Genomic DNA, 27,310 nt, shown 5'->3' on the forward strand with positions numbered 1-27,310 from the left:
TTGCACTGTCACTGCTAGTGTTTGGCCAGCTGTCCAAAGTTTAAGTGACTTCCTAATACCTGCCTCTAATGAGTCAAGTGGTGTGCAGTCTCTCACATATATGCCCTTAAAGTTAAAATGCAACATTTTGGGTCTCGAAACAGCAAAAGCTTTTCATTAAGCATTGACCTGATGTTAGCAATATGTGCATATATATATAAAATGATTATTTTCAGGCAGCTTCAGTATTGTGACTGCAAATTTCATAAATGCTGTTTTTCTATAAGGTATATTATTTCACAATTCTTTGCACATTAAGCCATGCTTCAGCTTATATTTAGGAATGGAATTTAGGAAACATTCCTAGTTAATCAATTTTCCATTTTATACTCTATTTGTTTTAATCTATTCAATGACAAAGTATTTGTTGTTATATATATTTTCTGTTATTTACTGGTTTTACGATAGTCTTATAGTATACTCACAACAGCATCTTGTAAAATGGTTTATGGGAAATCCCCAGAACCAGACTGTCCCAGGCAAACATCAACATGTTCTCATGCTAGAATCAGAAAAAAATAAGCCATTTGCATAGATTTCTCATAAGACAGTCTTAATCCAATCATCCCTCTGACTTCTCTCATTGTATAACACTTCAGTGCATTTCTTGGCTGAGGTTAGTGTGATATCATCTTTTTCAGTGACTGAGTTTTATGTGGCTTTACTATGACATTTTATCTTTTTTGTAGTGTCCATTCAGCTGATAAATGAGAGCATGTTTCCTAAAATGTTATATTTTTTTAAATGTATCATTCAAAACTTGACGCTTTGGATAAAGTGGGACATTAGTTGATCCCCTATTGGATTGCAAATCTGATCTTTTTTTACCAGTTGGAGAGTTTCCTGTCCCAGTAAGAACTAGGTCATTGCTTCGATCTGGATTTTCTACCCCAACCCCCCCCCCCCCCACCCAACACCATCAAGTGAATTCTCCATGTAGTCCTTGGAGACTCAACTATGAGCTCATGGTGCTATCATTTGCTTAAAGTAGGATTTCTTTAGAGATAATGTACACACAAGGAGCACATTTTCACAATTTGTGTAATGGTTCTCTTGCACAAGTGTGTGTCGGTGACCCTTAACCTGAATTGTCAAGCTGGGTTTTAATGAAAGATCTTTTGTAAATTTTTGGGTTTCATTCATCCCTGGAATACATAGACTGGCGCAGACAGATTTTGAGAGCCTCTCTCGTGTGCTTTAAAAAAGTGGTACAGCATGTGTCAAATTCATGTACTTGTCTAGAACTTGTACTTTAATTTTACACCACTTTAAGAATGCACACAAGACACTTCACAAAACCTGGCTGCTCCATTTTCTCTCTGTACGCCGAAAGAGTTGGTCTTGGTTAGCTCCACTTTCCGAAGATACAAACTGTCAAAATTGTATTTTGGGTTTGGAGCATTCAATTATCTGAAATTGGTGCACAAGTCGCTCAGAACCAGATGTGTTGAAAAATAATAATTTATTTGGTATGTTACATGAATAGGAAAGATTAACCACTTCCAGACCCGCTCATGTACATATACGTCGGCACTTTAAAGATGGATATCTCGGTAACGGCAGCAGCTGCTGCCACAACCGAAGTATCCATCTTTAGTGCTAAGGGTCCTGTACACGATAACAGCGGTCTTCGCGGTGGATTCGCCGCGAGATCGCCGTTATCGGTGGCGGGAGAGGTCCCGCCGCTCTCCCGCGCCCTCCGCCGCTTACCTTTGCCGTCGGTAGCGGCGGAGGCGATCGGGCCTGTTCGGCAGCTGACTGGGGGTGCGAGTGAGGGAAAAATGTCCTTCACCCGTCCCCATAGCTCTGTTGGGCGGAAGTGACATCAAAACGTCAGCCCCGCCCAGCGTTTTAAACATTTTTTTTTTTTTTTTTTGTCATTTGAAAAAATGACCGTTTCAATTTTTTTTTTTCTTGCATTTTAGTCTAAATATGAGATCTCATATTTAAGAGGACCTGTCATGCTTTTTTCTATTACAAAGGATCTTTACATTCCTTATAATAGGATTAAAAGTGATAAAAAAAATTTTTCAGTGTAAAAAGTAAAAAAATAAAGAAAAATAAATAAGAAAACCCGTCCCGACGAACTCGCGCGCAGAAGCGAACGCATACGCGAGTAGCGCCTGCATATGAAAACGGTGTTAAAATCACACAAGTGAGGTATCTCCGTGATCGTTAGAGCGAGAGCAATAATTCTAGCCCTAGACCTCCTCTGTAACTCAAAAAATGCAACCTATAGAATTTTTTAAACGTCGCCTATCGAGATTTTTTAAGGGTAAAAGTTTGACGCCATGCCACGAGCGGGCGCAATTTTTAAGCGTGACATGTTGGGTATCATTTTACTTGGCGTAACATTATCTTTCACAATATATTAAAAAATTGGGCCAAATTTATTGTCTTATTTTTTTATTCAAAGTGGATTTTTTCAAAAAAAAAGTGCGCTTGTAAGACAGCTGCGCAAATACGGTGTGACAAAAAGTATTGCAATGACCACTATTCTCTAGGGTGTTAGAAAAAAATATATAATGTTTGGGGGTCTTAAGTAATTTTCTAGCAGAAAAATATGTTTTCGTCTTGCAAACACCAAATCTGAAAAACACCTAAGGTCCTTAAGTGGTTAACACTAGATAAAAATGGTACAGCAGCTTTATTGAACTCTGGGTTGCTTTTTCTGTTTTGCTTCTGTGAGAGCCTGAAGATCAGGTTTTACTTCAAGATTAATTTTCCTTCAAGCTGCATTATGTATGATCATTTGAGTTGTCCTGAAAGTTTTGACAATTCCTTAAGTGAATTGCCAGCAGATAGACAAAAAAAGGAACACTTCCATAATGGTGTTCAAAATGGCTTCACATACTAGGCCCAAAAGCCTATCATTGATGGTCTTGCTGTGCTTAAAGTTATTGTAAGTAGTGCTTGCTGTTATGTAAATGTTGGGTTTGTCAGAGTAGATGAGAGAAGACGCAATGAAACAAGAGGGAGTTCTTTGAGGATTCCGTGATTGATTCTAACATCAGAGAATCGTTTGACCCCTCCCCTGCTGAACAAGCCAGGTCTGAAGGCCCTTCTTTTGCGATTAATGGATTTAGTAGAGGAGGTAAAGATTCTGTTTAATGCCAAAAGAAATAAGAGTGGATATATTTTACCCTCCAGGAAAGTTGAAAGTACTGGAAAGTTGGAATACATAAATCAGAAGTACTTCTGAGGTCAATGCTGGTTCTCTGTTGGTATTTATAACTTGCCCTTCCCCTGAAGCAATGCAAAAGTGACCACATGCTGAAAAATGCTTGCTTGAAATAATAATTCTGTTATTTCTGTTGAACATTTTAGAAAATCACCAGCATGTCAAGCAAATTGCAAATGGTATTAATTTACTGCTTTTGAAACCGTTTTCAACAACAAATCTTCACAAATTGTACACAGACTTCTACAGAACGTAAAAAGATGATAACCAGTGATAAAGCTGGACATACTGAATAATCGGAAATGCACAGAAAAGTAGAAGTTTTTCTACACCAAATTGAAAGTAGAGTGGCAGATGATACAAATGGCTTCTACTTGTGTATTTATAGTTTGGCTGATGGGATACAAATTCTTTGTACAACAGAACAAACAAATGGTAACCACCTCAGCCTATAACTGGCCTTTGCAGCAAGGAGCACATGAAAGGGTGACGTCATAAAACAAAGAAAAATTCACAGATCACTTGTCAACCATCCGGTAAAAAAATTGTCCTGTCTAGCAGTGCATCTTCTGGAGTTGCTTAATAATAAACTGGCCTTTTGCACCGCTGTCACTGTCAGCTTCTCACTGTGCTGCAATGAGAAGTGGAGAACATCATCTCCACTCCTAGCCTCTGCTTCATAAATGCTGTTCAGTGGTCTGAGTGAGCTTCTGGCTGCTCATTTGTCTGGATATTCCATAGTGTAGCCAACACTGCACCTGTCCAACTAAAGTGGCTTGGGTGGGAAACATTAATAATGGCCACAGCGTGTTTTAACATTCAGGAATTCAAGCACAGAAATCCCAGAACAGTGTCCACGAAATATAAAATAAACTGGCAGGTGGTTTAACTTTTTCCAGGATCTACCAAATGGAAATGTCCATTTTGCAACCCTGTACAAAAATATAGGAACTGCTGTAGCTGACTTTTTAAGCGTTTATGCATACTCTTAAGCTGGCCATACATTACATTATACAATTTTCTTTTTCAGTTTCCTTTTACATTTACTTTCAATTTGTGTGCAATCAGGCAGACACTTGCACTACATAATTTAAAGTGTTTAGGTTTGACCTTCTATTTTATGGTTTTGGTAAATCCAAAGGAAAATTGTACAAGAAAAATGTATTGTGTATGGTCAGCCTTAGGGCCCTTTCACACGGGGCGGATCAGTAATGATCCGCCTCCGTGTGTCCGTCAGCTCAGCGGGGATCCTCCGCAAAATCCCTGCTGAGCCGTCGGCTGACAGGGCGGTGCCCGCACACTGTGCAGGGACCACCCTCTCTTTTCTCCGCTCTCCCCTATGGGGGGGATCGGATGAACACGGACCGTGTGTCCGTGTTCATCCGATCCGCAGACAGAAGAAAAAATAGGATTTTCTTCCGTCTGCAAAATCGGAGCTTTGCAGAGGCGGGTGATTACGGGTGTCAGCGGATGTTACTCCGCTGACACCCGCAATCACATAGGGACCAATGTATGTCCCGTTTTCATCCGCAAACGGATGGATGAAAATGCGGACATACGGTCCACACATGTGAAAGGGACCTTACTCTCCATCTCACACTCATGGTTTACTGCAAAATATATACAATATTGGTGCAGACTTTTCCACAGCTCAACACACTAGGAATTACAACACTTTTTTTGGAACTTGGGATGTTCTCAAGACCCACATGCTATGGTTCCATATGTTCCCTGACTCAAGGCTTTCTTAGGCAAATGTAAAAAAATAATTGATGTCACAGACCTCACTTGAGGCCTCTATATCAAGGAAAATTATGACCACTGCCCTAGTGAGTCACTGACCAGGAACAAACATGCAATATTGGAGGTGGGTCTTGTTTATTTTGAAAGCCCTATTCAGAGTGGCAAACTTATCAAATTGGATCAAACAATATCCTCTTCTCATGGCCTCACCTTAAAGAATATGAATAATCCCTTCAATCCATGCAAGTGTGTGTCAGAGCGCACTTATAGCTGGATTCAGGTACACGTGCCTAACGTTAGGCAGGCGTAGCGTATCTCATATATGCTACGCCGCCGTAAGTTAGAGAGGCAAGTGCTGTATTCACAAAGCACTTGCGTCCTAAGTTACGGTGGCGTAGCGTAAATGTGCCGGTGTAAGCGTGCCCAATTCAAATTGTGAAGAGGTGGGCCTGTTTTATGTAAATAAAGCATGACCCCACGTAAATGACGTTTTTAACGACCAGCGCATGCGCCGTCCATGGACGTATCCAAGTGTGCATGCTCCAAATTACGCCGCAAAGACTTATTGGTTTCGATGTGAACATAAATTACGCCCAGCCCCATTCATGGACAACTTGCGCAAACAACGTAAAAATTTCAAAATTTGACGAGGTTCCGGCGTCCATACGTGCCATCTTTTTGGTGGAATATCTTTAGGCCTGAAAACACCTTCCGTAAATGGCGGTTCTTTACTGCAACGGGCAAGCGTACGTTCGTGAATAGGCGTATCTCGCTGATTTACGCATTCTAGGCGTAAATCAGCGTGCTCGCCCCTAGTGGCTGGCGGAAATAGACAGCTAAGATACGATGGCGGTCGTATATTAGCTAGATTTAAGTGTATCTCAATTTGAAAATACACTTAAATATACGACGGCGCAGATTTAGAGTTACGACGGCGTATCTACAGATACGTCGGCGTAACTCTACCTGAATCTGGCTATTAGACTTTAATTTCTTGGTGGTGCAATCAGTTTGATCCCAGATAGCATTTCAAAGTGATTATTGCTATTTTTAATATATGTAATAAATAAGTAGGCCAAGTGATTATCAAGTTATTTTGCTTGTGGTAGTGATACTACTTCCATTTGTAGCTACATTTTGCTCAAGTTTGTAGACTGTAGAAAGCTTATGGATGGTATCTTTGTTTTATTTTAATAGGTTTATTTCTCCAGAAAAAATACATGGGCTTTGAATGTGATTAAAAAAATATTAATAACATGAATTGAATGCAAGTAGTAAAGGGCCCCTTTGCAACAGGCCAAACTGCATCATTTCTCAGGAGATGAAATGATTTTTCAGGGGCAGTCAACTTGTCCAGACTTTTATAATTTAGGCAGCATAGGTGTAATTAATATAGCAAATGAGACGTCCAAAACAGCCGTGTCTGCAACTTTAGAATAGTATTCTACTTGTTCTTCTGCATATTTGGGAAAGAGCAAAATTTGAAGATTCTGCAGTATTTTAGTCCTGGTGGATATGCCTATGACAACCCCATATTTAATGAGTTTAAAAAAAATATTTACTTTAACAATTCCGTTTTTTTAGACTCTGCAGCAGCTTTTGAAAGATGTTCCCATTGTTGATTAAAATTTTACAATAAATGAGATCTTTGAAATTGAATACATTAAATAACAAAAATGGAAGCAGTATTTTTATGCCCTTGTGGTACAATCTGTGTTTCAAGTTGTAGCCTTTTGTTAAACTTATTTCCCGGTAATAAACAAATGTTATGATATTGCCAAGGCATTTTTCCCCATTTATACAATATGTATGCATTTTATCCTTGAATGTTCTTGCTAATAATTGACCTTAATCTCTTCCCTTCTCCTGACCCTAAATATTTTTAGATTTTATTATGCTGAAGCCTGTGTGGTCTGTTTTCTCCTTTGGGATTTTTGAAATCTTTTTTTTTTTTTTTTCCTGCGTTTTGGGTTTTAAGATTCTGTAATCAGTGAAGTTATCGTTTTTCTGACCCTGCTTGCCCTACTTGACTTACACACACACACACACACACACACACACACACACACACACACACACACACACACACACACACACACACACACACAATGATACTTTACTGTGTATTTGTTTTGTTTGTTTTTTTAAGCATGCTTAAGTATTGCAGATTTTACAAGCTAGTTCCAAAATAAGGACATTAAAGATTTTACGGCCATTCAAGGATTTTTTTTTTTTTTTTTTTTGGTAAAATTTACCATTAGGCACAGCAGGCATAACTGTTGTGCTAGTGTGTAGGTAGTAGAGGCAAAGGGGCAGCTTGTCCCCGTAAGAATACATAAACGAAGTGTAGGTTAGTGTCTATATCTTTGCCATATATTCACTTTAACTAGAGAAGAAGGCAAAGAAAATTTACCCACCAGATGTGTTACCCAAGTAAATGTACTCTTGGATTTAGTTAGTACTGTTAGATGTAGTTGAAATCATTATGGCAATCTGTTGTCTATAGGAAAAGCATCTAGTTTCATACTAAGCAAATACAGTACATCTGTGTAATAAATTAAGTTCTAACAAAATAGATCTTCTTTTAGCCAAATTATTTTCCTGTTTTACCTGTGCTTTTCTCCAGATGATAGAAAATACATCTTGGATATGACCATAAAAAGTATTGATGCGTTAAATGCTGTATTCACTAGTATCCTGTCATTTCTTAGCATTTCCCATGATTCAACCATCTGCCATTTTCCTGCCCCATGAACACAATTTGAGCGGTTACACAAAATATAGTAAAGCTAAGTGCAAGGCAGAAAAAATACAGTTCAATAAAATAAACATATCTATTTTAAATGCAAATAGTTTAAATAGTTGAGTTATACTTGGAATTTGCTAATCCCCTGTACAGTATAACTACAGTATAAGAAAGGAGAGTCAGCACAAAGGGGACAATTGGGAACCATACAGGTTTGATGACAGGAGTAGTGGCATTTTTCATGTGCTGTTTATTGTCCAATCATGTGCCTAGTTGCCTTTTAAAAACGTTCATTATAAGTGTGTCATCTTGCCGCTTTGAAAGGTTACATAGCAAGACAAAGGCTTTTATTTGTTTCCTACTTCAGAAATTGCGAATTGCTTTGTTCTTTCATTGAATTTGGGGTTAAGGTGTGCAAACTACTACCTGCCGCTTTAAAAAAAGTGAAAACTGGGACAAAGGTTTAAAACCACTGTTCTAGTGATGTAAACCCTGTCACCTGATACTTAATCCTCTAGCGGTCAGTTCTGTGAACATTATATTAACAGTTGTTTGTATCCTATAGCCACATTGGGCCTAAGCAAATATGACATTCTCCCCTTCTAGTTCTACTATAGTTAATCCTACACAAAGTCCATAAGGAGGCCATTCATAGCAGCAGTTATGCATTAAGGTGCGTATAATGCTTGCCCGATGGTGTATGCACTGAGCAGTGCACTACACATTGCAGTGTGTGTTTGAAACTTGCTGTATAAAAATGTAGCATGGCCAACTTTTTGGAACAGCCCACATTAATGCAGCATGTTGGTGTGATATGGAGAAAGGAAAATGACATTGTATATTCTTTTGAACTGCGTTGGGCAGCGGCCACCTTATTATGTAAAAAGAATAAATAAATTTATACATATGCACATTCGGCTTACCAAACTGGAAGTGTTCTTTGCTAATCTAAAATATTTTCAATAGTGGACTCCTCACTTGGGCCCCTCCCACATGGGGCAGACCTGCTTGCAGGTGAATCTCTCTCCGTTGATCTCCGCTGATCCAACGGATGACATGTCTCTCTCGGCTCACTGAGCGGGGAGGGGCTTGTCGAGCGCCGCTGTCTCCTATGGAGAGATCGGACGAAAACAGACAGGATGTCCGTTTTCATTAGATCCAACACGATCCAATCCGCCATGGACAAATGGCGACGTATCGTCATCCGTCTGATTTTAGCAAATCGTATGTCGGCAGACATGTCACCGCTGACAGCCGACGCTCCATAGAATGGCATGGAGCGGCCATTCAGGTCTGCCGAAAAAACTGATAGGCAGACCTGAATGATCCGGCAGTGTGAAAGGGGCCTTAAATTATTCAAAGGAAACTGCCGTCATGTTCATACCGAACATGATGGCAGTTTTCCAAGTTACTATGCTTGGAATATGATTTTTTTTCCAAAATGTAGCAAGCATGTCTGAATGCACTTCTGCTATACAGCACAGCCCACACTGTTAGTAGGGTGATTAAGCAGAGTGGATTGTGATTATATCTTAAGATTTAATGACTTTTTCAATTTGGATAATTTCTGTATTATGCCATGTAGAGAGAGGTATGCCCATTATTTAGTCTATGAAGGGATTGAAAATAACATTTCAATTCATGTTTTGAAATGTTCTGCTTTTGTGAAATTGATTATTGTCTCTACTATTAAGAGGATCCACTGAAGCATGTCACTGTGGTCTAGCTCAAATTTCATGAAAGCCAATTAGGATTGTTTAACAATTTGGTTATATCGTTTGAGGTTTTTTTTTTTTTTATGCAGATTTCTAAAAGTTTACAAGAATAGCATAGGATTTAAGATTAACATTGAGCATGAAAGTTGTAGCAAAAATGTAAAGCATAGAGATAAAACATAACAATAAAGCATTCCAGTGCATTATATCAGAGGCATTGTATTTACATTACATGCACTTCAGTCTTCAGTTACAGAATTTGGCTAAACACCCCAGTATGTTTGGGCATCCTATGCTATGACCATTTCAACCAAACTTCCTTTTGGAGTGCTAGAGTGTATACAACAAAAATTACACCAGAAGAAAGTAAGAAAAGTGAGAACAAAGCGTGAAGGAGGGCTGGAAGACTCCCCTGCATGTAGGGGGTGAGAGCGACAACAAATTTAACACACCTGCTCTCCATTCACATCCGAGACCTTGTAACAGTAACCAGTCACATGACATCAGGGAGGGAAAATTGCTAATTGGGCCTGACTTTCTCTTTCACTTTTGTTGCCAGTGGTTTGGCTGTGTGTTGAGTCATTTTGAGGGGACAGCAAATTTACACTGTTATACAAGCTGTACACTCACTACTTTACATTGTAGCAAAGTGTTGTTTCTTTAGTGTTATCACATGAAAAGGTATAATTAAATATTTACAAAAATGTGAGGGGTGTAATCACTTTTGTGAGATACTGTGTATGTATATATGTGGGGGATAAGCTGATGGAGAAAGTTAAACGGTGTATTAGTTAGCAGCAGCATAAGCTTCTTTTAAAGAGTAGGGTTTTCAGGGATTGTTTAAAGATGGATAGATTGGGGTAGGGAGTTCCAAAGAATGGGAGAAGCTCTGGAGAAATCCCGGAGGTGAGCATAGGAGGTGACAAGGGAGCTAGAGAGCAGGAGATCTTGGCAGGACTGAAGAGAGTGGCTTTGTTGGTATTTTGAGACTAGGTTAGCGATAAAGCTAGGGGGGCAGAGCTAAGGATGGCTTTGTAAATTATTGTTGGTATTTTGAATTGTATAGATTGGGTGAGTGGAAGTCAGTGAAGGGATTAGCAGAGAGGGGTGGACGACTGAATGGTTGTTAAGGTGAATGAGTTTTGCAGCGTCATTCACTATGGACTGAAGGGGGATAGTCTATGTAAAGGTGATCCAATGAGGAGGGGGAGATGACCAGGGAGTGAATTAGAAGCTTGGTGGTGTCATTAGTTAAAAAGGGGCTTATTCTAGAAATGTTGCAGAGGCCAAGTCAGCATGATTGGACAGGGATTGGATGTGGGCCTGAAAGGACAGATTATAGTCTGTTACCCCTAGCACCCTGGCATGTGGGGACAGACTGATGTGTCATTGATATTGACAGAGAAGTCAGGGTAAGGGGAACGTGGGGATGGAAATAGTATGAGCTCGGTTTTAGATAGATTCAGTTTGAGGAAGTGGTGTGACATCCAGGCTGATATGTTTGTCAGTAAATCAGTGATGCGTGAGGAGATTGATGGGGTGAGCTGAGGGGCAGAGAGATAGATTTGGGTGTCATTGGCATATAAATGGTTGCGGAAGCCATAAGAGGCTATTCCGCTGACCCAGGGAGGATGTGTAGATCAAGATAAGAAGAGGTCCAAGGACAAAAAAAAGGTTGGAAGTGAGCGGCCTGTTCTGGTGTTGTAGAAAGGCAAAGCATGGGATGTAGTGTACTAGCTATGGCCATAGGTAGAATGCATACAGAGTCAATAACTGGGAGGTATTTGCCCCCTATCTGAAGCTTTTGAAAGGCCTTTTTTTCTGCATTTAACCACTTGCTGGCCAGCTCGCATAAATTTACTGCGGCAGATCGGCTCTCCTGTGTGAACCGACGTACCTGCACGTCAATCCGTGCAAGGAGATTGCATGTTCTGCCTAATGATGTCAGAGTTCTTCTGTTCCCAGTGATTGGGAACAGTGATGTCATGTCCCAGTGAGCCCCCCCTACAGTTAGGACACACACAGGAAGCGCACTCAACACCTTGATCCCCCACTAGTGTTAACCCCTTCCCTGCCAGTGTCATTTTTACATTGGTGCATTTTTATAGCATTGATCAATGTAATATCACTGGTCCCCAAAAATTTTCATTTAGGGTCAGATTTGTCGAGTCAGTCCCGCAAAAAAATGCAGATCACTGCAATTACCAGTAAAAACAATTATAATATTTTTTGGAGATATGTATTATAGCAGAAAGTAAAAAAAAAAAATAGTTTTTTTTTAAATTGTCAGTCTTTTTTTGTTTATAGAGCAAAAATTAAAAGCTGCAGGGGTGATCAAATACCACCAAAAGAGCTTTTATTTGTGGGTAAAAAAGGACATACATTTTGTTTGGGTTGATAATCGCACAGGCACACAATTATCAGTTAAAGGAACGCAGTGCTGTGCCACAAAAAATGGCCTGTCATTAAGGGGGCAAATCCTTCCGGGGGAGAAGTGTTTAACTTTATAGTGCTTTTTGGCCTTCCTGATTAACCAGATCAGGTCATTAGCATGGCAGGTGTTGTCCACAAACACAACCCAGTGCCTAACTTTCCACTGTAGCCCCCTGGCTCGTTAAGAAAATCTAAATGCCAGGACTGTCACAGTGGTCACAAGTATACATCAGGAGCTTCTCATTACATTTTACTTCAGCACAGAAAGCCATTCCCTATGAAAACATATATGCAGGCACTTGGCATTAAAGCCCATCTGCCCTGAGGCCATTTGTATGCATACAGCTGGTGGGAACAGGTTAATTATTATGAAGGTAAGAGAGTTCCAAGCTGTGGCATTTTTATCAGAATTTTTAGATCTCCATTTAGAAGAGTAATTCGACTAGACTATAGAAAACATAATATGTTCTTTACCTTATTAAAACTCAGCACCAGGTGTAAGTCTCTAAGGGGGTCCCCCCCCCTAACTACTTGGAAAAGTAACTGGCGCAAGACAAATTTTTTGATGCCGAAAAATCCCTTTCAGATTATAATGGTGAAATCTTAGACAGGTTTCATAAAAAGTATTTGAGTTACAGGTAAACAAACAAAGAAATAAATGAAATTTAAACCCAAGAGTATGATTCATATTGAAAATTGGATAGCACTCTAAATATATCAGATGTGTAAGTCATCCAGCTCACAAATTAATACAGTTTCAGAAATCAATTGCTTTTATCCAAAGTAAACAGACTGCAGTCAGATTCTCTGTCTTTGCGATTGAGCTGTCACTTACTATAAGAACATTTCAAACTGTGGCAGTTTTGGCAATCACAAATGAAACATGCAAAGCAAATATGTTGGCTTTGTTACCATTTACATTTTTTGTGGGAAATAAAAATGTTCTTTAATAATTGACATAAATAGGAATTTTATCCTGCTACAATGGGCACGTGAGCAGGATTCAACAATACTCCCACATAAATCGGAGCCAAGCCTTTCAATTTTTTTTTTTTTTTCATGTAGATAAAAGTAAAACTGCAGCATGGACAAACATTCTAAAAGGCCCATACATTCATATGTATTATTTTTTTTTTAATCCAGTCAGCTGGTTGAATAAAACAATTATCCGACACAGAAATGTGTGGATGGGGTAACCTCCCGCTGTACTATTGTATTATGACAGCGAGGAGCCTCCTCCACCATTATAGTGCAATGATCAGTGCTGCTGGCACTGATTGATCGTAAAAAAACTGATAGGCTGGTTGTACAGAAGTCGATCAGTATATCAACTTCTGTACACCCTGGGTGTCCATACATGGTTCAAAATTTGACTGGTCCCTGCTGAACTGCTCAAATTTCGATCTATCTATGTCCACACTTAAGCTGGCCATACATGGATCAAAATTTGGCTGGTTCGAAAATGTATGCAGGTGGCCAGCTCTGCAGGCAGTAGTGTATTCTGATAGCAGGGGGGCTCACAGCAGCAGTGTTGCTTTTACCCATGCTGGTCTGGCACCCTGCTCCATTTCTTTGCATGACCACGTGGGATTCCCTGATACTATCTAAGGAGCTGCCGGTGATTGTGGTTTTTGACATTCCTTCCCAGCTGTTCTCTCATCAATGTTTGGACGTTTTCTCTGTTTATATATGCAAAGTTCTATCATGCAGGGAGCACTGATTCGTTTGTTGGTTTGGATCACCTCAAATGTGTGGATGGGGGGAATCGGGTCAGTTTGAACCAGCAGGTTAAATGAAAAATCATTTATGGCTAGCCTTAGCGGACACCAGATGGTTCCACCTCATTGCTCTACTTTTATTAGCTTGGTCCCCACCTATGATGATCCTTGTGACTTTATGAAGAGTGGAATTTTCATACCAATATCTGCTCAGTCCTCTGGTTTGGTGATGGGTTGTTTAAGCACTGAACACTGCCTTGTGTGAAGTGGATGGGGATTTGACATTGGACATCTGGGGAGGCAAGCTGCCATGGTGCAACTTTTGGTAACCACTATCTCTGTGCAGCCTTTACTTTTGTTATATGACTGTTCTGCAGCTCCCATACCTGTAGATACTTTATGGATCAGAGAAGCTTCTACATTTCAGCTGTGGGCCCAATGAGTCAACAATAATTCTGTTTCTTATAAAGTTTTTTTTTTAGTTTTTTTTTGGCAGTATTGTTTTGCAACTATTTTTAGACTTGCAATCTACGGTCAATTTATTTACTGTATTTGTTGGCGTATAACACACTTTTTTACCCTGAAAATAGAGGGTAAATTGTGCCTGCGTGTTATACGCAGGGGGCTGTGGAAAGTTTTTTTCCTGAAACTTCCTTCTTAAAGTTAGGGTGCTTGTTATACGCCAATAAATACAGTATTTTTTTATCATTTGAAGAGTGATGGTTTTAAAACTAGTGTTACAATAGGTGAAACGTGTCAATTTTAGAGAATGGAGACTTAGTTGTAAAGGATGCCCTCTAGTGGGATCCTTACCAGCCAGAGGATGCTAGCAGGCTTCAAAAACCCTTGGAAGCTTTAGTAAATAGCTGTGACGTGCACCAGTTCTACCAGGGTTTTAATTGTGGTTTTAAGGAGAAGTGTAAATACCTGAATATTAAAAATGCATGTGTTCTTTAAGAACCTGACTGTCTTTATAGGTTAGAAATGTATGCCTAAATAGTGTTTGCTACTTTTTAATAAACGTTGTGCCATCAGTAATTAGGCAAGTAGTTCTCTTTATCAGTGTGGATCCTCAAAAAGTAACACGTGACTTATTATAGTAATAGCAGTATTTGTCATTTAAAAAGGCATTTTCCCTAAATGCCCAACATTACTATAGAAGTGAAATACAAATAAATTCTAGTGTAGAAAAATTCAGCTTGGTGTAGAATTTCATACAATCTATGCTATTCGTAAATACTAAATTTGTATTAAAAATTTAATCGGTTTTGATAAACAGACATTTAGCATTAACTTTGTTACAAAAATGCTAAGCCTAAAGGGTGAGAACTGTTAGTTTTCAGATGACTGAATACATTCCCAGGTTCTTTGGTGAAGCTAATTAGATGTTGATTAGGAAACAGTTTGGCCAGCTGATTATCCTTGCACTGGATTCTGTAGAGCAAAGGGCCACCATCTACCATTTGCCTGAGGTCATTGTGCTCTCAGCAGAGCTGTTGACATTTAATGGATGATCCAAGTCTACTCCTTGGCTTCCTGTCTCATTGTGGTATTTTAAATATGATGCAGCAACTCTCCAATACTTGTCCTCTAACCTCTTGATGTATTAGGAGCCCCAAGCCAGTAGAATCCAAAGAGAAGACCTAGTAATGGTCTGTCAAGAAGTCACAATGCTACAATAACCTAGAAATTTTAGGAGGAAGCTACATCTTCCTCTAGCAACAGTGTTTTGTCAAGTAATCAAAACTGACATTTCCAGTGACTTGTGAAAGTGCCTGTGAGCTAGTTATGTGTAGGTGGAGCATTGAGGTAGACTTGTACTTTTTTTTTTTTCACAACTTTTTCAAGGTCTAGTGTTGCAAGGATATATTTTGGATAAGTTAGAGTAAATGTTAGCAACTTGTTCCACAATCTAAAATTATTACTTTTTACAGCCTAGTGTAAAGCAAGGTTTACAGTGACAATCCAATATATAGGCTTCTTTTTTGTTTTTATCGATTGTATCTTCATAATACAATAGAATTTAAGGGCAACTTACCGGCTACAGTATAGTATAATGCCTCGTACACGACGACTTTCCCGACGTAATTCCTCTACAGCCAGACTTGCATACACACGTTCATGCAAAAAAAACGTCTGACCAAATCGTGGTGACGTATAACACGTACAACGGGACTATAAAGGGGAAGTTCCTTTAAAATGGCACCACCCTTTGGGCTGATTTTGGGCTACATACTTGATTCTGAGCATGCATGTTTTTTTCCCCCTCGGAAAAACATACACAACCGTTTTCACGATGAGAAAAAGACTGACGGGAAACACGACGAGAAAAAAAAGCTGTTTTCAACTTTTTTGCAGGCAGTTTTTTCATCGAGAAAACTGCTAGGGAGCATACACGCAACTGGTTTTCACGACCAATATAAAAAATGGCAGTTTTCTTGTCGTGAAAAACAGTTGTGTGTACAAGGCATAAGAACACCACAAATGGAAATTTTGTCATACTGATGAGAAGCATATGACATTGGTTTAATGTTAAGAATGGAAAGCAAAGCTGTGCAGTTTAGATTTTTTTCACCAACGCTATACTATATAGTATATTGTTAGTATGTCCTGAAACCAGTAGAATTTTTTTTTTTTTCAATTATGATGCACAGCAAAAAGCAAGGTGTCAGAAGCTCTTGACATTACTTTGTGGCTAAACATAGAAGTTATTTAGTCAACAGGGCAATGCTCACATGGAGTTTTACTGTACAATTTAATATTTGGACACCTAACAGACTAACATCAGTGTTACATTATCTGACAGGATCAGTTGCTTTATGTTGGAGTCCATTGTTTGGGAAGATTACATTCAAGGTCTAATTACCAAGAAAAAGTGAAATAGCTTGAATTTAGAAAATTTTATTTGTGATACAAAAAACTCTGGAAATAATTTGGTTTAGTTAGTTGTGTATACTATATTTTTGTAGAACACAAGAACTTTTGATATTTTTAATCTATCATAAAGAAAAGAACTTTGAACTGTATTTATCATCCAAGAAAACATTTGGTCAAAGTAACTGCTCATCTCACTTCCACCCAAGCAAAGCCTGATACATGCCTCATTCTGCATGGGACTAGGCTGAGCTAATGTCAATGATATGCATTTTCTTTGAGTCCAGATGATTGATGCTTTTAAAACACCAGTAAGGATTTTGAAATAACTTTAGACTTTCAATAGAGGTAATTGTCAATGCTGTTGGCTGCATCCCAGTGATAAGATAATCAGATCTAAAGAACTTTTTTCTCATTATAAGAATGTCACTAGGACAAGAGAGAAAAGGTGAATATGAGGACAGAAAAGCCTAACTAGAACTTCAGGTTCCATTGATCACCTAGTTTTTTTCAGGAACAGATTTGGAGTCTTTGACATGCCTGGGCTACTTTCAGTCTGCTATACTTGTAAGGAGTAAGAATAAACACGCAAGACCGCACTGACAAACTTAAACTTATTTTGATATGTTTTTTGTTACACTATATGGAATATTTTTAAAGCTAGAACAGACAATTTTTGCGCTCTACTTAATGCACATTTTTTAACAATATAACCCATGGATGGTTAATGCAAAAATGTTTTATATAAATCGTGTTGGATATATATACAGTATGTATGTGTATATATACTTTGTTAAAATAACTATTTTATTTTTGTTAAAGGTCACAGCATGGCGTATATCCTCCCATGCATTGGCTACAGTAAACTCTATACACTGTTCTTAAGAGGAAGTAAACCCTGATGGGTATTGCTTCCTCTTTGTTTCCATGTAAAGGTAAAGCATAATGAGCTACTATGCATCGCATAGTAGCCCATTATGTGACACTTGCAGGAGAAACCCGTGATGTCCCGTCTTCCTCGCTAGTAGTGAGCGGCTATTCTTCACCCCTTTTCCTTCCGGGGCAGCAAACCCTGGCGCTGTGACTGGCCGGAGTCATGTGACATCCATGCGCGGGAGCCGCCTTTTAACGGTAGACAACGTGCCCTTTCTACCTCCGGCGCATGCGCAGGAGAAATCGCTCTACAGCAATTTGCAAATATCTCCTAGACCAGGGGTGGGCAATTGTTTTTTCGATGGGGCCACATGAGAAACTAAAAATATTTTGGAGGGCCGGGCCAAAAGGCTAAACTCAATACTGCATAAAATCAATTGTATTTCTTTATAAAAAGCAGTAAATATCATTGTTGGACAACTGGTACGAGTACTTGTTAAAGACATGGAACAGGAGGGGGACAGAGGCTGGGGACATGGCACAGGAGGGGGACAGAGGCTGGGGACATGGCACAGGAGGGGGGACAGAGGCTGGGGACATGACACAGGAGGGGGGACAGAGGCTGGGGACATGGCACAGGAGGGGGACAGAGGCTGCGGACATGGCACAGGAGGGGGACAGAGGCTGGGGACATGACACAGGAGGGGGACAGAGGCTGGGGACATGACACAGGAGGGGGACAGAGGCTGGGGACATGACACAGGAGGGGGACAGAGGCTGGGGACATGACACAGGAGGGGGACAGAGGCTGGGGACATGACACAGGAAGAGGACAGAGGCTGGGGACATGACACAGAAGGGGGACAGAGGCTGGGGACATGACACAGGAGGGGGACAGAGGCTGGGGACATGACACAGGAGGGGGACAGAGGCTGGGGACATGACACAGGAGGGGGACAGAGGCTGGGGACATGACACAGGAGGGGGACAGAGGCTGGGGACATGACACAGGAGGGGGACAGAGGCTGGGGACATGGCACAGGAGGGGGACAGAGGCTGGGGACATGGCACAGAGGCTGCAAATAAATTATCATATCATTTCTTCACATCATCAGTATGCTGTGTCTTCCTCCTGTGCCCCTTTCACCTCTCCACAGATCTGACCTGTGGAGAGGTGAAAGGGGCACAGGAGGAGGACACAGCATACTGATGATGTCTAGGTAGGATAGCACTTCACACTCTGCTGCTGGACTGAGGAGGACTCACCAGACAAGGCCAGGGCAGTGGCACTGAGGGCAGGCAGCAGGCGTCGCGAGGAGTCCTACTCCAACGAAGAGAGTGGAGACCAGGGTCCACTCCAGGTCCGGGCACCAGCATGGCGGCTGGCCGACTGCTACAGTCAGTCGGGCGGGCAGAGCAGGCAGGCGCACTGGTCGGTCTCCGTCTGCCTTCACTCAGTCCACTCCGTCACAGTGGGGGTGCGTCTGCAGTGTGTCCACTACATCTGCTGCTGTGTGCTATCCCGCCGGTGCCGCTCTCCCGCCGGTGCCGCTCTCCACAGAGTCCACACATTCTACGATGTTCCTCAGTTTCCCCGCGCTGCTCTTTTGAATAGGCTGGCAGCAGTGTTGTTAGCGCGAAAATGCACTTTGATAATTGGCTGCGCGGCGGGTGGTGGTGGGCTGGGCGGTCAGAGAGGGCGAGGCTATGCATAATGTAGGAGGACTAGACGCTGCCTGCGCTGCGGCTCACATTCAGATCTTTTTACGGGCACATTTCCCTTATTACGGACTTTTACGAACAGGGAAAAAGTGCCTTTTATTTACGTACTGTCCGTAATTCTACGGACGGTTGGCAACTAGGGTTGTCCCGATGCCACTTTTTTAGGACTGAGTACAAGTACCGATACTTTTTTGTACTCGCCGATACCGAATACCGATACTTTTTTTAAAATGTGTCCCCAAATGCAGCCATGTCCCCCGTATAGCAGCCATGTCCCCCGTATAGCAGCCATGTCCCCCGTATAGCAGCCATGTCCCCCGTATAGCAGCCATGTCCCCCGTATAGCAGCCATGTCCCCCGTATAGCAGCCATGTCCCCCGTATAGCAGCCATGTCCCCCGTATAGCAGCCATGTCCCCCGTATAGCAGCCATGTCCCCCGTATAGCAGCCATGTCCCCCGTATAGCAGCCATTGTCCCCCGTATAGCAGCCATTGTCCCCCGTACAGCAGCCATTGTCCCCCGTACCTACTGTTATCACCGCGGCGGGGAACATTGCAGACAGCGTTCGTTTGAACAGCTGTTTTCCCCGCTGCGCATAGACACTCCACCCTTGGACGGATCTGTCCAATCGCGAGCAAGGGGGAGTCCCTATTGGCAACACTGCCCGGGGGCCGGATTAAAAGGTCCGCCGGGCCGTAGTTTGCCCAGGTCTGCCCTAGACCGTGCAGGTCTGGGATATATTTCAAGCACCTACAGGTAAGCTTTAATACAGGCTAAAGTGGTTGTAAAGGGTTTACAACCACTTTAGTCTGTTCTGTTAAAACTGACCAGCACACAACACTTATTGTTTGTAAAGAAGGGTAGAGCCCCCAGTCAGATTTTTTTATTGCTGTCTATATACCTGTTGGGGAGCTTCCCCCTTTCCTAAGCCATTTTTTAGGTTAAAATTTTAAGACTTGAAATGTAGCAGGGCCTGCCACAAAAAGGTGGTAATTTGTAATCTAAACATGTTTACATTAAAGTTTACAGTCTTTCTAAGTGGCGCCTGTTTTTTGTTTCTGTTTCTGTTCCATGCATTGGAGTTCGGCTTCGGCTCCCTACACAAGGCTGCCCAGATCTCATTTTAGAGCTATTATCTCAAAGGACTTTTTATGGAAAATAATTTTATCGTCTGTCAGTGTGCACCATTATTGTAAATATTATTTAAATATTTTCCTCTGGCCATTCTATATCTGGCCCTCTTAATATCTCTAATTTACCTGAATTACGGTCCTTGTTCTTGAACCAACAGCTCACCTCTTTCATCCAATCTTTGCCGGACAGCAGCAGGTTGATTTCGCATCTGCACTTTTAATACTAGCTCTACTACAAAAAGGCAAATTAAAAGATTTGTAGCAAAAAAAAATATTTAGACCGTGAACCTGAAAAATAGTAATACATCTTTGTGTTTTAGTGGCAACAGCTTGTGCTATTTGCCTTTTTACTTACAAATAATTACATCTAGAAAAATAGCAGAGGGTGGAAAAGGCACAACAGGTCAGCGTGGACATGAGTGTCTGAACTTGTGAACCCTGTCCAGGAGTTTATCCTGAAATAAATTTAATTAAAAGAGTATTTAGATCTGTTTATTTGCTTCTGCAATTGCATAGAAGTATAACAAACTATTAGATTGTTTTGGTTAAATTAATCTCTGGTTAAGCATAGCCATGATACTTAACATGAATCAAAGGATGACGGTAAATCAATACCCAAGTGGCTAGGGATTTTGCAGTTCCAATAAATTGGTGAGTAAGTGTCATGTGCCAGATGCAAGGTCCCTTATATGTTTGTTCAAGAGAACATTTACTATACATATTTTTCATTGTTTTATTATGAAGTAATCTGTTAGAACACAGAACAAAGTGAACTCCTGTGTGTTCTTGGCCAGGCTGAATGCTTCCACTCCCTTCAGTACTAATAGTACATGACCCATCTTTAGCCTCCATAAAATATTGTGCCAGACTCACACAGACTTACTCTCTTTGCACATAAAATATTCTGCGGGTGTTTGAATATTTGTTTTTCTCACTGTATGTACAATTATTCTAGCAATCTTACACTAAAGTCTGTTAGTCCTTTCTTCACTAATCTAAGATCTCTATACATTTTATATTTATGTATTTATTTTAGGTACTAGTATAGTACCAACAATTTACACAGTGCTTTACATATAATATATAGCACACTCGCATCAGTCCTCTCCTCAAGCATGTTATCATAGTATAAAGGTTATGTGGTTAGTCATTTTCTTTTTACTATATAACCAGACAGGACTATTTGCACCTTAATTAATAAGAACAGCTGATTAAGGCTGATCATACATTATTACATTTTCTTCAGTTTCATTTACATTTACCTTAAACTATGTAGTGCAAGGGCCTGCCTGATTGCATACAAATTGAAAGTGTTTAGGTTTGACCCCATATTATATGATTTTGGTAAATCTAAGGGAAAACTGTACAAGAAAATTGTATAATGTATGGCCAGCCTTAGTGATTTGAAATACGATTTTTGCTAATCTTGTAGGGCACGATTCCAAAGTTTCACATACTTTTTCTATCAGTGACCATAAAAATAAAAATGGGGGGTTAAAAATCCAGCAATAGTGGAGAGAAGATGGACTGCAGCCAGTGAGAATGAGGAGGTGGGTATTTTATTTCAGTTTAGTTTTGCTTTAAACTTAGTGGAACTATGGGCAAAAAAGATACACATATGATACATCCGGTCACTAGCAATAACACAGCAATATTGTTTTTTGCAGTCTCTCCTATAAAATAATTGTATTACTTGTTAATCTTGCCAGTAGATATGGAGAAAACCTCTCCTCCCCTGAAGTCTCCTGGGATGTAGAACATCATTTGCCTAGGCCTGGAAACCAGGAAGTAACTGAAGTGTGTGTAAAGGAAAAAAAAGTTTAGAATCAATAAATATGATATGCTTTATTTACTAATGCTAGCAACGTAAGGATTATTATAAATACCTGTAGTCAATGTAGATTGAGAGAGTGAAGCTCCACTTTAAAGGTTAAGTTTACCTTTACAGAAAAATCTGTTGAAGATGAACTTACACAGGACCCCCTCCTCATCCCCCTGTCCCGCTGACCTGGAGCCTGGCGATCTCCCGCTATAAGACCTTGTATAGCCACTTTGCTGATCTTGGGCTTAATCTCCAAAACGTACCTCGTCAAGAGGTACATTTAGGAGCATTCTAATTGGTCGCGCTGACCAACCTGAACCCGCGTAGCCTGTGATGTCACTGCGGGCGAAGAAGAGAGAAAGCCATGGGGATGTCAAATACCCTGACTGGTAAAGCGGCGATACGATGTGTCAGAACAGGCGATTGTCACTCTCCAGGTTACCAGGACCAGGTGCAATGGGGACGGAGTCGAGTGTAAGTTCACCTTACATATTTTCTGTAAAAGTGAACTCACACTTTAGGATGAGATAAAATCTGGTTTGTAGAGAGAGAATTAGCATGACGTTGACATTTTCTAGGTTTCGGGATTGTTAAAATTATTAAATACATTGCACTTGCTTATGCAGGTGTTGGATGTTTACGAAGTAAAGAGAAATGTCATGCAAAATGGCCAATGTATTTTTTGAAGCCCCAGGATTAAAGTGGTAGTATACTCTGTACTACCACTTTAACCTACAGGTAAGCCTATAATAAGGCTTACCTGTAGGCATAAAGAATATCTCCTAAACCTGTAAGGTTTAGGAGATATTCCCCCCCCCCCCCCCGAAATGCGCAGCTGACTGCAGCCGCCGGACCTTGCCAGGGAGAAGTCTCCCACGTGCATGAGCGGGAGTGACGACATCGCCGCTCCAGCCAATCACAGTGCTGGAGCGGCGATACCCGGAAGACACGCAGAGGAAAGATGACATCTCCCTCGGCGTGGACCAGGTAAGTTCCTCTCCTCGTTCCGAGGTAAGTATTTCATAATGAGCAATATGCAGTGCATACTAGCTCATTATGGCTTTTGCTTTTCAGGTTTAAAAAAAAGACAGCGGGTTTACTACCGCTTTAATATAGGAGAATATTTTCATCAGTCATAGTATCTCTCTCAATTTAGAGTGCTCCTCTGTAGGTCACTGAGCCCCCATCTAGCCATCAGTTAACCTGTGTCACAGGTTGACTGAAGCAACTGTCCTCTGCCACCATAACTCACCATAGCCCCCTCCAATTAGTTACAGCTACACCTGCTCAGAATCCATGTTCCTTCAATTAGTCAGAAATGTTTCTAGTTCCCCCTCCTATCAGTTACATATTAAAGTGTACCGCTCAGTTTTTCAGACAGTGAACCCAAATATTCATTTACATGTTGCACCAGTTCACCTGAAGTATATAGCACCACTCTTCTACATAAGTAGCTTACTTCATGATGGAAAATGAGGCAGAGTCAACTTCAACCCTATTGACTAAATGGAGTTCCTACTGCTGATTGATTAAAGCACAATGGACCCTGGGAACCACTGTGCTGTACTCTTGTGCTGTAAGCAATGAGATGCAGCTGCCACATTAGGAGTGATGTTGCCTGGCGCCCAACAGATAATGGGCCACATGTAGGGCACCAGAGCTTTTCAATGACTGCATCATATTTTTATTGCCCACAGTTGCACTTGAACCTTTTCACAACTTTTATTTAGTGTAATATGGAAGAACAAACCATCTAATTTTTCTTTCCCTCTTTAACATGACACTAAATTGTTTAAAGCTAAAACATAAAGAAAAATTTAAGGCGTTAATTTTGGCTCCCACCAAGTCCCACTATACTCTGGCTAACCAAGAGCACAGCCACTTTGGTTGTAAGGACTCCAGTTGAGATGGAATTCATTTGAAGATTTTACATTGAGCTTGCAGGAAGTTTCTTCGTTCATATGAATTCATAGTGAGACAAAAAAGATCAATGTAATGTCTATTCGTTTTACATCGTGTTTTTATGCCTGTAAAGTTCGTACTAAGCTATTAATGTGGTATTTTGTTAATGTGCTGTATGAAGATACATTAAGTAGCACATGCTTTGTAAAGGCTAATAAGACAGTCAGATGAGTTGTTCTTAAGAAATAAAAAGTTCTTTGTTGATCGTAAATGTGAAAATTATTGCCAAAAGAAGCAGTCTTGATGTGGCTTCCCTCAACTGGGATTTCTCCTACAAGTAATCCTGTTGTACATATAACATATTCCATAACCATCATTTCCAGAAAATCTTTCTTCAGCCTTACTCTTCTCGGAAGTTCACAGATCTTTACCCACTGAGGCTAGCAATATTGTGACTGTTGTACATTTACATTCCTATAGTGCAAACACTTAACATCGGCAGTTTAATGGCCAATTTCACCTTTTTTTTCTAAATTCCAGCTCCCCTATGTATCAATATAGCATTAATGTACTTATTTTGCAAAAATAAAACCGCTTTCCATTAATTCTACACAGGCTTACCTCACTTTTCATAGCTGTTTGAAAACACTGCCCTATTACTTCTGCTTTACTTCTTGCTCAGACTATAGGTCATGACACAGGAAGTTGTTGACAGCTGACCTCGTAGGCGCACACACCCTCCATCATCCACCCTCCTACCTCTTCTACCGACCCACCCATTTCTAGGTGCACGTTTTTTAAATGAAATGCAATCAATCAGTGATCATCCTTCCCACTAATTACACAATATACACTCAGATAGCATAGTGTATGGCCATCTTGATACAAGTACATAGGAGGGAGTGGACAGAAACTCCGCTGTCAAGCCCCGTTCACATCTCTGCATAGCGGGAACTCGCATTCAGTGGCGGCTGGTGAAGTTTTAGAATTGGGGAGCCAGACCCTGCCTGCCCTTTTTGACCCCTCCCACTTCCCATAAGCCCCACCCATTTATATAATTCACCCACCCCATCCCCTGTATTCCACTTGCTTCCACCCATAGTGTCAAGAGTATACAGCCCCAGAATCACAGGACAGAGTATTCAGCCTCTCAGATCAGGGTATATAGCTCAGCCTCGCACAGATCTGGGTATATAGCTCAGCCTCGCACAGATCTGGGTATATAGCTCAGCCTCGCACAGATCTGGGTATATAGCTCAGCCTCGCACAGATCTGGGTATATAGCTCAGCCTCGCACAGATCTGAGTATATAGCTCAGCCTCGCACAGATCTGGGTATATAGCTCAGCCTCGCACAGATCTGGGTATATAGCTCAGCCTCGCACAGATCTGGGTATATAGCTCAGCCTCGCACAGATCTGGGTATATAGCTCAGCCTCGCACAGATCTGGGTATATAGCTCAGCCTCGCACAGATCTGGGTATATAGCTCAGCCTCGCACAGATCTGGGTATATAGCTCAGCCTCGCACAGATCTGGGTATATAGCTCAGCCTCGCACAGATCTGGGTATATAGCTCAGCCTCGCACAGATCTGGGTATATAGCTCAGCCTCGCACAGATCTGGGTATATAGCTCAGCCTCGCACAGTTCTGGGTATATAGCTCAGCATCGCACAGATCTGGTTATATAGCTTAGCATGACACAGATCAGGGTATATACCTCATCCTTGCACAGATCAGGGTATATAGCTCAGCATGACACAGATCGAGGTATATAGCTCAGCAGGGGTGGCCAGAGGCTCGTGGCAATGACCGCTCCTTGCCCTGCTGTGGTGTCCTCTCCTCTGAGTCCTGTGTCTCCTCCAGAGTGCGGGCAGCAGGCGGAGGTCTGTTCTTCTAGCGTGTATCTCCTCTGCTCCTCTGGCTGCAGGTTTCCTGTAAGTGTTAGGCATCCAATAGGATTGCCTGGCGCTTTGGCCAATCAGCAAACAGGTTTTACGACCTGCCTTCTGATTGACGGGGAGGAACTTTAGTGTGAAAATATCAAAAATGTATTTGCTATCGTCACAAAATTGAGTGAGGTCATGGTGCACTCTCTACGCTCCAAGCCTATCCTTTTTTGAAGCCTATTAGAGCCCCTGGCTCTGATCAGGTGCTTAAAAAAAACACCCCTGCCCACCAAGAATTCATTCGCCCATCATCCTGAAAGGGGTCGGCGCATTGGATAGGGAGACGGCACCGTTTGCTTTTGTTTTTTAGCAGGAGGGGGAGGTGTTTTGTAGCATTTTCACTCATCACACATAGGGCAGCCTATCCACCTGAATGAGCTGCCCTACATTCAGAAATTGCCCCAAACATGCTTCAGAAATTATTTTTGTAGCGCGGAGCTTGGACCATTTTTTACTGTGATTTTTGGTGCAACACATTTTTGAAATGCAAGAAAATGCACAGATGTGAATGGAGCCTCATTTTTCTTGTGTAAACGCACCAATTTCACTTTCAGGCCCCATTCACATCTAGCATAGTAGGAGCGCACATTTTGTGGCTAGTTTTTCCCGTGACACACATGGGGCAGCCTGTTAAAATGTATATATATATCTCTCTCCTATTTATAGCTTGTGTGATGGTGATCATTACCTCTGTGACCTTTTTTGTTTGCCCTAGAAAATACTAGCAGCACACAAGAGCAAGCGTACCATCCAGCACTAATAGCATGGTACAGTACTTTAAAGAGATACTCAAGTACTGCTGTAAGTGGATAATGGAGGTGTAAAAATCTACAAAGCTTTCATAGGGCATAGGCCAGTCTAGTGTAAAAACAAGAAGAAGCAAGACTGATGCCTAAGGGGAGGGAAAAGAACAATTTTATACAGTTAGATAAAGTTGTCACACTACCTAAAAACTATCAATTATTGTGTACGTTGCTTAGAGGCAGACAGCAATTTTTAGCTGCTGATTGACATTTAAGAGCCTGTGTTTCACAGTCTACCATGCATCAATTACTAGGAATTCTGTGTTTATCAGACTGAAATGCTAATGTGAATTCATCACCCAAATTGTGCAGCAAAGTGAAAGCTGCCTTAAATAATGGCTACTTCAAGGGTCAGCAACTTAGATTCTTTGGTTTTAAATGGGGGGGGGGGGGATAGAAAATGAGTGTAAAGGTTGAATACTCGGCATATAAAAAATTGTGTGTTAAAAACATTTTTTTTAAAATATACTGATATTAAACACTGAACTCAAATGCTAAACTATGATAGGTGAAGACAAAATTGTTTTGTAGCCATAGCCCTGTACACATGACCGGGAATCCCGTCGGGGAGGGAAAAAAGTTGATATTCCCAACGGGATTCCTGGCAGGCTTGACTTGAAAAGCCGTGTATACACACGGCCACACAAAATCCTGCTG

General features: G+C 41.1%; 1 protein-coding gene across 1 annotated transcript in view; it reads left to right on the forward strand.

Annotated features, from left to right (window-relative positions):
• Nucleotides 1–27,310, forward strand: part of GMDS (GDP-mannose 4,6-dehydratase) — a 699,766-nt gene that overhangs the window by 586,911 nt on the left and 85,545 nt on the right. The window lies entirely within an intron of this gene.

The sequence above is a fragment of the Rana temporaria genome, chromosome 5, assembly GCF_905171775.1.
Source record: "Rana temporaria chromosome 5, aRanTem1.1, whole genome shotgun sequence".
Taxonomy (NCBI): Eukaryota; Metazoa; Chordata; class Amphibia; order Anura; family Ranidae; genus Rana; species Rana temporaria.